This window comes from Enhydra lutris, unplaced genomic scaffold (assembly GCF_002288905.1).
Source record: "Enhydra lutris kenyoni isolate GAN:26980312 unplaced genomic scaffold, ASM228890v2 scaffoldscaffold40, whole genome shotgun sequence".
Taxonomy (NCBI): Eukaryota; Metazoa; Chordata; class Mammalia; order Carnivora; family Mustelidae; genus Enhydra; species Enhydra lutris.
Genome location: NW_019154124.1, coordinates 3,955,878 through 3,967,571, shown reverse-complemented (window position 1 = coordinate 3,967,571; position 11,694 = coordinate 3,955,878). Strand labels below are relative to the sequence as shown.

General features: G+C 43.0%; 1 pseudogene; it reads left to right on the top strand.

Moving 5' to 3' along the window:
- The first annotated feature begins 850 nt into the window (after positions 1-850).
- On the top strand, positions 851-8,845 carry LOC111155242 (annotated as a pseudogene).
- Positions 8,846-11,694: the final 2,849 nt, after the last annotated feature.

Here is an 11,694-nt window from a genome sequence, read left to right as displayed (position 1 = left end):
TATGAAAAACAAACTGATGGTTACCAGAGGAGAGGTGGGTAGAGGGATGGGTAAAATCGAGAAAAGGGATTAGGAAGTACAAACTCCCAGTTACAAAATAGGTGAGTCATGGGATAAGAAGTAAAACATAGGGTACATAGTCCATAATACTGTAATATTGTTTGGTGGCCGATGGTGACTACACTTACCATAGTGAGCATTTCATAACGTATATAAATGTCAAATCACTATGTTGTACACCTGAAACTAATATAATATTGAATGTTAACAATACTTCAATTAAAAAGGAAAAGGAAGAGAGAGAGAGAAATATGGGTCACCCTTTAATTTTTGGCAAGCTTTGATGTAACAGGACCTTATTCTACACTGAGTTCTGACTTGAGAAGCTGCCTGAAGACCAATATTCAGATGAGGGGATACATGAGGAATTACTTTAAAGAACATGGAATGAGAGTGTTCTGATAATACAGTGGTTAGGGAGGAAGGCACGCAAACTGGTTCATTATACTTTTAGTTCCAATTGTTTATTTAAAGATTTTATTTATTTATTTGAGAGACAGCAGGAGCAGGGAGGAGAAGGAGAAGCAGGTCACCCGCTGAGCAGGGAGCCCGATGTGGGGCTCAATCCCAGAACCCTGGGATCATGACCTGAGCCAAAGGCAGAGGTTTAACCAACTGAGCCGCACACACACCCCTAGCTCTGATTGTTTAAAAATATTATCCAAACACGAATAAGGCAAAGAGATGGTAGCATATCTTTTGAGGATCACATTAAAGCATTGTTTAACATGACCACCAAAGTATGACTTAATTCTCTAGAACCCAGGGGTCAGCAAACTTTTTCTGAAAAATGAGTCAGGTAAGTCAATATTCAGGGTTTTGTTTTTTCACAATCCTTGAAAAATGTAAAAGCCACTCTGAACTCAGGGGCTACACCCAAATCTGGCCTGCTGACAGTTTGCTGATTCTAGAAGTCCCTTTGTTTCACTATTCACTATTTTTGTTCGTTTCACTATTCACTATTGATTAAAAGCCTAAGATTCTATGAATTTACATGTTAACTTGTAGATTTTTCTCCAGTAAAGGTAAAATTTAATGTCTGGTAGAAATATAACTTGAAAGGTTATGGGGAAAAAAAGTATATGGTTTTATTGTCACAGGATATTAACCAGTTTTGTATCTAATAGAGCAATCCCTTTTTAAAAATTTTTAAAATCTTTTTTAAAATTTTTAAAAAATTGAACTGGGTGGCTCAGTCGGTTGAGCATCTAACTCCTGATTTCGACTCAGGTCATGATCTCAGGGACGTGGGATCGAGCCCCATGTCGTTGGGGTTCCCATTCAGCAGGGAGTCTGCTAGAGACTTTTTTTCTCCCTCTTGCATGCTCTCTCTCTCAAATAAATCTTTTTTAAAAATTAAATTTCAAAATTTGAGATTATTGTATGTAGATTTACATTCAGTTTTAAGAAGTACTGCAGAGAAATGGTGTGTGATCTCTACCCAGTTTCTGCAATGGTAACACCTTGTAGGACTACAGTACAGTATCACAGCCAGGATATTGCCTGATAGAGTCAAGACACAGCATTTCCATCCCCTCAAAAATCCCTCAGGCAGCCATTTTGTAGCCACACCCACTTCTCTCAAGACCCCCACCTCCTTCTTAATCCCCAGCAACGACTATTCTGTTCTCCATTTCTGTTTTGCCATTTCAAGATTATAGAGAAGAATCATATCTGTAACCCCATATATATAACTATATAACCTTTTGGGAATTTTCTTTTTTCACACAGCATAATCCTCTGGCAATTCATTCAGGTGAGAGGTGAACAATCTTACTTCTTTTTTTTTTTTTTTTTCTTTTTGGTGAACAATCTTACTTAATTTAAATTTCCTTATTGAAAGGCCTATTCAATACACAATTCCTCAAATACCCTTCGAACTAGCCTTACTGTTCTATTTGTTCCCTCACTGATGAGGGGACGAAAACCTTTTCCCTGTGTTCGGACACATCAATTTTTTTTTTAAAGATTTATTTATTTATTTATTTATTTTACAGACAGAGATTAAAAGTAGGCAGAGAGTCAGGCAGAGAGAGAGGGGGAAGCAGGCTCCCTGCCGAGCAGAGAGCCCGATGCGGGGCTCGATCCCAGGACCCTGGGATCATGACCTGAGCCGAAGGCAGAGGCTTTAACCCACTGAGCCACCCAGGTGCCCCAGGACACATTAATTTTTTTAAAAAGGTTTTATTTATTTATTTGAGAGGCAGAGAGTGAGAGAGTGAGAGAGAGAGAGAAAGAGAGAGGAAACACAAGCAGGGGGAGTGGAAGATGGAGAAGCAGCCTTCCCACTGAGCAGGGAGCTCGACACGGGCTCGATCCCAGGACCCCGAGATCACGACCTGAGCCAAAGGCAGATGTTTAACACCAGGAGCCACCCTGGCACCCATTTTCCCTGCGTTCCTTCTCTATTTGTAGGAGTCATAAATATGTCATAAGTAAATATATACACTGTTTAAGTATAGTTGACACACAATGTTAGGTTAGTTTCAGGTGTACCGCATAGTGATCGGACAAGTCTATACCTTACACTATGCTGTAGCTACATCTGTCAACACACAACCCTATTAGAGTTCCATTCACTATATTCCTCAGGCTGTACCTTTCATCCACGTAACTTATTCTTTCCATAACTGGAGGCCTGTACCTCTCACTCCCCTTTGCCCATTTTGCCCAATCCCTCACTGAGTCGCCCCTCTGGCAACCACCAGTTTGTTCTCTGTGTTTATGTGCAAAAGTAATACTTGGATATAATTACTTTTCCAGTGCTTGCTCCCTAGAGAGAATTTCCAGTTGGCTCAGTTTTTTTTACTTAGAAAACTTGCATCTAGTTAGAAAAGATCAGATCACCTTTTCTCTCCTTTAGCCAGAATAAAAATGTAATTTGCTTTATTTGAGTTTCAAAGTAATGATAAGAAATATGTTCTCTATCCAGTGACAGGTTATTTCCATGAGATTTTGGGGTGAGTTGAGAAGAAAGAAATCTTTTTTTTAAGATTTTATTTATTTATTTGAGAGAGAGTGAAGGAGAGAGAGTGTGGGGGGGGTGGAGGATCAAAGGGAGAAACAGACTCCCTGCTGAGCAGGGAGTCCCATGAGGGACTCGATCCTCGAACTCCAGTTCATGACCTGAGCCAAAAGCAGTTGCTTAACCAACTGAGCCACCCAGGGGTCCTGAGAAGAAAGACATTTTTATTTTATTTATTTATTTATTTTTATTTATTTTTTTAACAGAGAGAGATCACAAGTAGGCAGAGAGGCAGGCAGAGAGAGGGGGAGAAGCAGGCTTCCCGCTGAGCAGAGAGCCCAATGCGGGGCTTGACCCTAGGACCCTGGGATCATGACCTGAACCGAAGGCAGAGGCTTTAACCCACTGAGCCACCAAGGCGCCCCAAGAAAGACATTTTTAAATAGCATTTTTATTCTATGCCACTGGCTCACTTTTTATTTTTTAAGCAGCGATTCCAACAGTATATCAGCATAGAGATTTATGATTAATTGGTCAAAAAACCCCATGTGTCTTTCGGACTTCAATATTTTGCTTCTAGTGAGAAGTAGATAGTTTAGGATCATCACTTAATAGAAAAGTTATGTTTTCTCAGATGAGAAGATTAGAAGCCACTTAGTCCACTCCCCTCTTTTGGAGCAGGACTAAAATAATCATTTCTTAAGAAACCAAACAAGAGTGGGGTGCCTGGGGGGCTCAGTTAAGCGTCTGCCTTTGGCTCAGGTCATGATCCCAGGGTCCTGGGATTGAGCCCCGCATCTACTAAGTAGGGAGCCCAATGCGGGGCTCTCCCTCTTCCCTCTGCAGCTGCTCCCCCACTTATGCTCTCTGTCAAATAAATAAATAAATCTTAAAAAAAAAGAGAGAGAAACAACAAAAATCTATTATGGGAAATCTCAAAATACACATGAGTAGAAAGAATGGTATAACAAACCTCTATGTAAATGCAATATATTTAAATGCAATATATATATACACATATAAATGCAATTTATATATACATATTTTTTACAGAAATTGTGCATTTAAATGCAATATATATATGCATATATAAATGTAATATATATACACATATATTTTAATGCAATATATATATACATATTTTTTTTTGACAGAAATTGTGCACTCAAGTGGGAGGTGAGGGACAGAGAGAGGGAGAGAGAGAATCCTAAGCATAGTGAATAAAGTCAGTATTAGTAATATTTGGCTAACCTTGTTTCATACATACGCATCATTTCCTCCAACTCAGTAAATCCCAGACATCATATAATTTCATCCGTAAATACTTCAGTATGTATCTATAAGAGATAAGACACTTTTTTTTTTTTTTTTTAGATAAGACACTTTTTAAACATAACAACCCCATTATCACACTGAAAAAATAGTAACACTTCCTTAACATACTCTAATATGCGGTCAGTATTCAAATGTTCTCCAGTGCCTCTTTTTAAGGTGGGGGAGGGGCAGAGGGAGAGAGAGAATATCAAGCAGGCCCCACACCCAGCGAGGAGCCTTATGCCAGGCTCAATCCCACGACCCTGAGATCATGACCTGAGCCAAAATCAAGAGTTGGACACTTAACTGACTGAACCACCGAGGTGCCCCTTTCAAGCATCTTTTTACAAATGATTTGAAACCGGATCTAAACAAGATCTGTTGTGTATATTTTTTTCTTTTTTTAAAATACCATTTCTTTTTGAGCAGCTTTATTAAGGTAATATGGACATACAAGTACATGTTCAAGTGTACTATTAGATAATTTTTGACATGTTATTCACCTGAGAAATTATCACCACAATCAAGTTGATGAACAAAGCCATCACCCTGAATTTCCTCATGCCCCTTTGGTAGTCCTGCCCCTTCCAATGTCCCCACACACTCCCATCCCCAAGCAACCACAGACCTACTTCCCATAGATTAGTTTGCATTTTCTAAAACTTCTTAAAAATGGAAACATACAGGGGTTCCTGGGTAGCTTGGTCAGTTAAGAACCTGACTCTTGATTTTAGCTCAGGTTGTGATCTCAGGCTCGTGAACTTGAGCCCCACATCAGGCTCTGCACTCAGCGTGGAATCTGCTGAGACTCTCTTCCTCCGCCTCCCCACCCTATTTTCTCGCTCTTTCTCAAATTAATAGATAAATCTTTTTAAAAAATGGAATCATCTGTATTCTTTTTAGGTCTGGTTTTACTCCCTCAGCATAATTATTTTGAGACTCATAATACTGTTGCATGTATCAATAGTTCATTCCTTTTTTGTTGCCGAGCGGAATTGCATTACAGGGATGTATCCCAATCTGCACCACCATTGACTTGTAGATGGATACTTGGGTTGTTTCCATTTCTCAGCTATTACAAATAAAGCCGCTCTGAACATTTGTGCAAAAGACTTTGTATCTACATGGGCTTTGCTTTCATTTCTCTTTGGTAAATACATTAAGAGTAGGATCGATGAGTCATGGGGTAGGTTCTGTTTAACTTTCAAGTAACTACAGAATTGTTTTCCACAGTGGCTGTAGCCCTTTACAGTCTCTCCAGCAGGAGTATGAGAACTTCGATGCTCTGCATTCTCAGTAACACTTGGTATGGTCAGTCTTATAAGTTTAAATATTCAAATTTTAAACATTCTTACAGGCGATGTCCCTGTTTTCTAACTACATTTGCATTTAAGGACAGATCGTCTTTATTATCTTTAACCAAACAACACATTGCAACAGACTGAATGCAAAAGCAAATATGAAAAGTCTATCTCCTATTAGACCAGACATCAAAGAGACTTGCCAAAATGTAAAACAGTGTCATCCTTCTCACTTTTTTTTGTCTTTGAAAATAGAGTTTTTTCTATAGAAATATAATATAAACAGGTTTACTATTCTTTTTGTAAATTAAGATAAAATTCCTCTCTCAGGTAGATGCTTTTTCCACGTGACAGGGCTGTAAACTGTTCACAGTTGTCTTAAAGGTCAGTGGACCAGGAGCAGCTTAGAGTTTTAACTTTAATTTTAAAAAGAACAACATGTTTGGAGTGCCTGGGTAGCTTTGTCCGTTAAGTGTCTGCCTTTGGCTCAGGTCATGATCTCGGGGTCCTGGGATCGAGCCCCGTGTCGGGCTCCTTGCACAGTGGGGATTCTGCCTCTCCCTCTCCTTCTAACCCTCCCCCAACTCTGGCTCTCTCTCTCTCAAATAAATAAAATCTTAAAAAGAAAAACAAACACAAAAACAGAACAACATGTTTGAAGGTTTCAACAGGCAAGTTATAACTTCTTGTTCCTCTAGAACACTGATCATCTCCCCCAGCCCTGCAGGAGGGGGATCCTGATTGTGGTAAAGAAGAAGTGGGAGAACCCAGCCCTGGGGACAGAGTCTCCCACAGACTCCCTCTGAACAGCAGTGCTGAGGTCCGACTCAGAGGCAGCCGTCCTCCTGGTAAAGAGGCATCCTCTGCCTCTGAGGCCCAAGCTGACCATGAGGAATGAGTTCACTGCAGACCCAGGCTCGGACCACCTCCCCACCTCCTGAAGCCCGTGTTCAGTGTCCACATCCCCGCCTTGAAGGCAGTGAGCATCTTAAAGACCACTCGAAAGAAAGTAAAAAAAAAAAAAAAAAAAGGAAACTTGTCTAGGAGAATTCAAGCACCAGGTAAAAAAAAAACCTGAAATCAGTGAGAACAGGGAAGCTGCAAACAAAACGGGGAGATACCATGATCCGCTGAACAGGCTTCAGATGATGGTTGAGGAGGGCGAGCCAACATCAACGAAGCAGATTCTTCAGGCCAGAGCCACAGGGCAGGTGGAAGGAGGATCTCTGAAAACAGCCACTCTCTGGATGATGTGGAGACAGGCCCCGGTCAAGGTGGAGGAAACCGAGAGCCGGTGAAATCTGGATTCATGACCCTTGTCAGAAATCTCCATCAAGGATCGAATGGCCAAGCACCAGGCAGCTGTGTCCAAACAGAGCAGTTCCGCCAGCTCTACAATTTACTTGCAAGCTGCTGGTAGTGAAATCAAAACTCATAAATTAGAGCAAAAGGAGAACATGCCCCCAGATCCTGAGGTCTGCCTCGCCCATCAGGTTGGAGACAAGGTGTCTGCCACTGAGAGGAGTCTAGCAGTCCGTTCCACCGCTGTTGAGGATGACTCTGTAATTCCCCAGTCAAGAGCGAGGTCCAGCAGCCTGTCCATCCCAAGCCACGAAGTCCCGATGCCAGAGCCTCCAGCCTCTCTGGGAGTTCTCCTCCTGAAGCAGTGAAGAAGTTTCAGGGACCTGCAGGAGAGACTCATGCACCGGGTCAGAAGACAGTCTACCCCATGGAACGCGTCTGGGCCAACTGGCGGGGAGGTCACGTCAGCGGCTTCTGTTGCTCCTACTGCAACAGCGGACTTAGTCTAGGAATATACGTGTCTTTACATGAGGGAATCTACCGCAAGCCTCACTTCGACCAACTCTTTAAGGCTAAAGGCAACTATGAAGAAGGCTTGGGGCACGGACCACACGAGGATCTGTGGGCAAGCAAAACTGAAAAGGAAGGGACTTTGGAGAGACCAGCCCAGCTTCCAAATACGGGGGAGACCCCTCAGAGCCCAGGGCTGGAAGATGCCCGCATTGAGAAGGTGGGTGTGCTGACAGCAAGTGTGGAAGCCAAGGCCTTGTCGCAGCCAGAGAAAGAAGACAAGCCCGCTGAAACCAAGAAGCTGGGGACCGCCTGACCACTGCCCCCCTCCCCCAGCCCCCAGAACCTGGTAGTTCAGGAAGGACCTTGGAAGAAGGGATCAAAGTCTCCAAGCCCAACTGGCCTCCTGAGGATGAAATCAGCAAGCCTGACCCTCCCGAGGACCTCGATCTGGATCTGAAGAAGCTAAGACGGTCTTCTCTGCTGAAAGAAAGAAGTCACCTGCTCACTGTAGCAGCTCCATTTCAACGACTTCAGTCAAGAGCCCCCAGATCCCGTCCCCACCTATAAGGAAAGGCTGGAGCATGTCAGAGCCTAGCGAGGGGTCTACAGGAGGAAGGACCGCAGAAAGGAAACAAGCGGAAAATGCCAATACCTCTGAAAAGAATGGTAGCATGGGAAAAACAACCTGGCAAACCCAGGAATCCGGAGGAGGGGAGACGGGGATGGGGAGGAGAAGAAAGGGAGATGGTGGTTTTGAGATGGGGAGTGAGACTCTTACAGAGAATGGTGCAGACTTAGATGGAGAGGATAGAGACCTCAAGCAGCAGTCTCCACGAGCACCCAAGCCTACAGACTGGTCCAGCTTTGCAGACGATACCTCCCCTAGAGAAGTCACTACCCAGAATCAGAAATCCCGCGATATAGGATTCTGGCGGAGAGAAGTAGTCAAAGAGCTGTCTGTGGAGGAACAGATAAAGAGAACCCGGTGCTATGAGGACGAGGATGGGGAATGACAGACTGCAAATGGATGCAGCATTCGGTTTGTGTCTGTGTTAGGGAGCCCCTGCCTGTTCTCACAGTGATGCTCGCACCCAGATAAGAGCATAACCTGTAATGTACATGGGAGTAATTTTGGAAGAGTTCTTCCTTCAAAAGAAGAATGCCATACCGCAGCTTAAGTGAACCAATTCTAAGTGCTAGAGATAATATGACTTCAGTCCTCTATTTTAGCAATGCTGATATGCATGAGGGGCTTTCAGGTCTTCTCCTGAGGGGAAACATGCCAGCTGATACAGTCCACACCCCACTGTACTCCCAAAAGGCAATACAAAAATACACGATTAGTAGCACACTCTTACACTAAAAATTCAATTATGGAATTAGGGAACATAGAGGAGGGGTTTAGGGACCTAAACATTTTGACTGAATACATTGTATTTTATTTTTTAAAGATTTTATTTATTTATCTGACAGAGAGAGACACACAGCAAGAGAGGGAACACAAGCAGGGGGAGTGGGAGAGGGAGAAGCAGACTCCCCACTGAGCAGGGAGCCTGATGTGGAGCTCGATCCCCAGGATCATGACCTGAGCCGAAGGCAGATGCTTAACCAACTGAGCCACCCAGATGCCCCTCACGTACAAGTTTTTGTGCAGACATGTTTTTATTTCTCTTGGGTGTATAGCTAGGAGTGGAACTGCTGGCTCCTATGGTAACTCACTGGTTAACTGTTTGAGGAACTGCCAAATTACTTTCCATAGCAGCTGCACCTTTTTACATCCCACCCCTCAGCAATGTGTGAGGGTTCCAGTTTTCTCACCTCTGTGCCAGTGCTTATAATTATTATTTTTTAATTTATTTTTAAAATTATAGTCATCTGAGTGGGTGGAAAGCAGTACCCATTGTGGTTTTATTTTGTATTTCCTGATGGCTGATGATGTTGAACCTTGTTTCATGTGCGTATTGGCCATTTATACTTCTTATTTGGACCAATGTCTGTTTAAATCTTTTGCCATTTATTTATTTATTTTTATTTTTTTTTAAAGATTTTATTTATTTATTTGAGAGAGAGACAGTGAGAGAGAGCATGAGCGAGGAGAAGGTCAGAGAGAGAAGCAGACTCCCCGCGGAGCTGGGAGCCCGACGCAGGACTCGATCCCGGGACTCCAGGATCATGACCTGAGCTGAAGGCAGTCGTCCAACCAACTGAGCCACCCAGACGTCCCTTTTGCCATTTTTTTAAAGATTTTATTTTTAAGGGGCACCTGGGTGGCTCGGTCAGTTAACCGTCTGTCTTCGGTTCAAGTCATGATCTCAGGGTTCTGGGATCGTGCCCCATGACAAGCTCCCTGCTCAGTGGGGAGTCTGCTTCTCCCTCTTCCTCTCCCCCTGCTCGTGCTCTGTCTCTCTTTCTCTCTCTCTCTCAAATAAATAAAATAAAATCTTTAAAAAAAAAAAAAAGATTTCATTTCTAAGTAATCTCTATACCCAAAGTGGAACTCAAACTCACAACTGCAAGATCAAGAGTCACATGTTCCACCAACTGAGCCAGCCAGGGGCCCCAATCTTTTACCCATTTTTAAATTGGGTTATTTCCCTTTCCTTGTTGAGTTGTAAGAGTTCTTTATATGTTCTAGGTACTAGGCCCTTACCAGATATAGGATTTATAAATATTTTCTCCCATTCTATGAGTTGTCTTTTCACTTACTTGGTAGTGTCCTATGATGCACAAAAGTTTTAAAATTTGGGGGCACCTGGGTGGCTCAGCTGGTTGAGGATCTGACTCTTGATTTTGACTCAGGTCATGATCTCAGAGTCCTGGGCTGGAGCCCCACGTCAGACTCTGCGCTCAGCGGGGAGTGTGCTTGAGGCTTCTCTCTCTCCCCCTCTGGCTGCTCCCCCCGCCACGCATATGCTCCCTCTGAAATAGATAAATAAATCTTTTTAAAAAGTTTTAAAATTTGGATGAAGTCCATTTCATTAACTTTTTCTTTTGTTCGTGTGCTTTTAGCATCATATCTAAGAAACTGTTCCTTAATCTGAGGTAATGAAGTTCTACACCTATGCTTTCTTCTAAGGATATTATAGCTTTAACTCTTACATTTATATCCTTAATACATTTTTTTTTAAAGATTTTATTTATTTATTTGACAGAGAGAAATCACAAGTAGGCAGAGAGGCAAGCAGAGAGAGAGGAGGAAGCAGGCTCCCCGCCGAGCAGAGAGCCCGATACGGGGCTCGATCCCAGGTCCCTGGGATCATGACCCGAGCCGAAGGCAGAGGCTTTAACCCACTGAGCCACCCAGGTGCCCCCTTAATACATTTTGAATTAATTTCTGTACATAGTGTCATGCAGGGTTCCAAATTCATGCTTCTGCATATGTATATTATATAAAAAATTATTCTAGGGGTGCTTGGGTGGCTCAGTCAGTTAGGTATCTGAGTTTTGATCTCAGTTCAGGTCTTGATCTCAGGGTCATGAGTTCAAGCCCTATATGGGCTCCATGCTGGACGTGGAGCCTACTTCAAAAAAAAATTACTCTAGGGGCTCCTGGGTGGCTCAGTGGGTTAAGCCTCTGCCTTCGGCTCAGGTCATGATCTCAGGGTCCTGGGATCAAGCAGGGTCCTGGGATCTGCTCGGCAGAGAGCCTGCTTCTCCCTGCCCCCTGCCTGCCTCTCTGCCTACCTGTGATCTCTGTCAAATAAATAAATAAAATCTTTTAAAAAAATTACTCTAACACTTGTTAAAGATGATAAAAACTTTTCAACAGACAATTGCAGTGGGATTTTGTAATAGGAAGAGAGATTAGGTTCAACTACAAATATAATAAGGAAAAGTGGGGATTGATAGCCAAGGAGCAGGGTTGGAGGGGATGTCAGTGGGTGGAAAAATAACTAAAGGAAACATCAGGGTAAGGAGGGTAAGGGGTGACTCTGGCTAAAGTGACTTGACAGGATTCTTGGTGAAGTCAGGTTAGCAGGATCAGACACAACCTGGGGGGTGGTGGGGAAGGGGAATTTGAATATATATTGAGTGTGGCGTTCTTTTTAAACTGATTGAAAAGATTCTTGCTAATCTGGGTGATGCAGGCCCAAGAGTAAACACAGAAAGTCAAAGCCTAGAGGGATTATAGGAGCCTGACCAGAGTTAGGTCAAGGTGGGGGTCTTTGCCAATATTCAGTTGTCTCAACACCATCTGTCAGAAGATTCTTCTCTCCTTATTAAATGAGCTTGGAACCT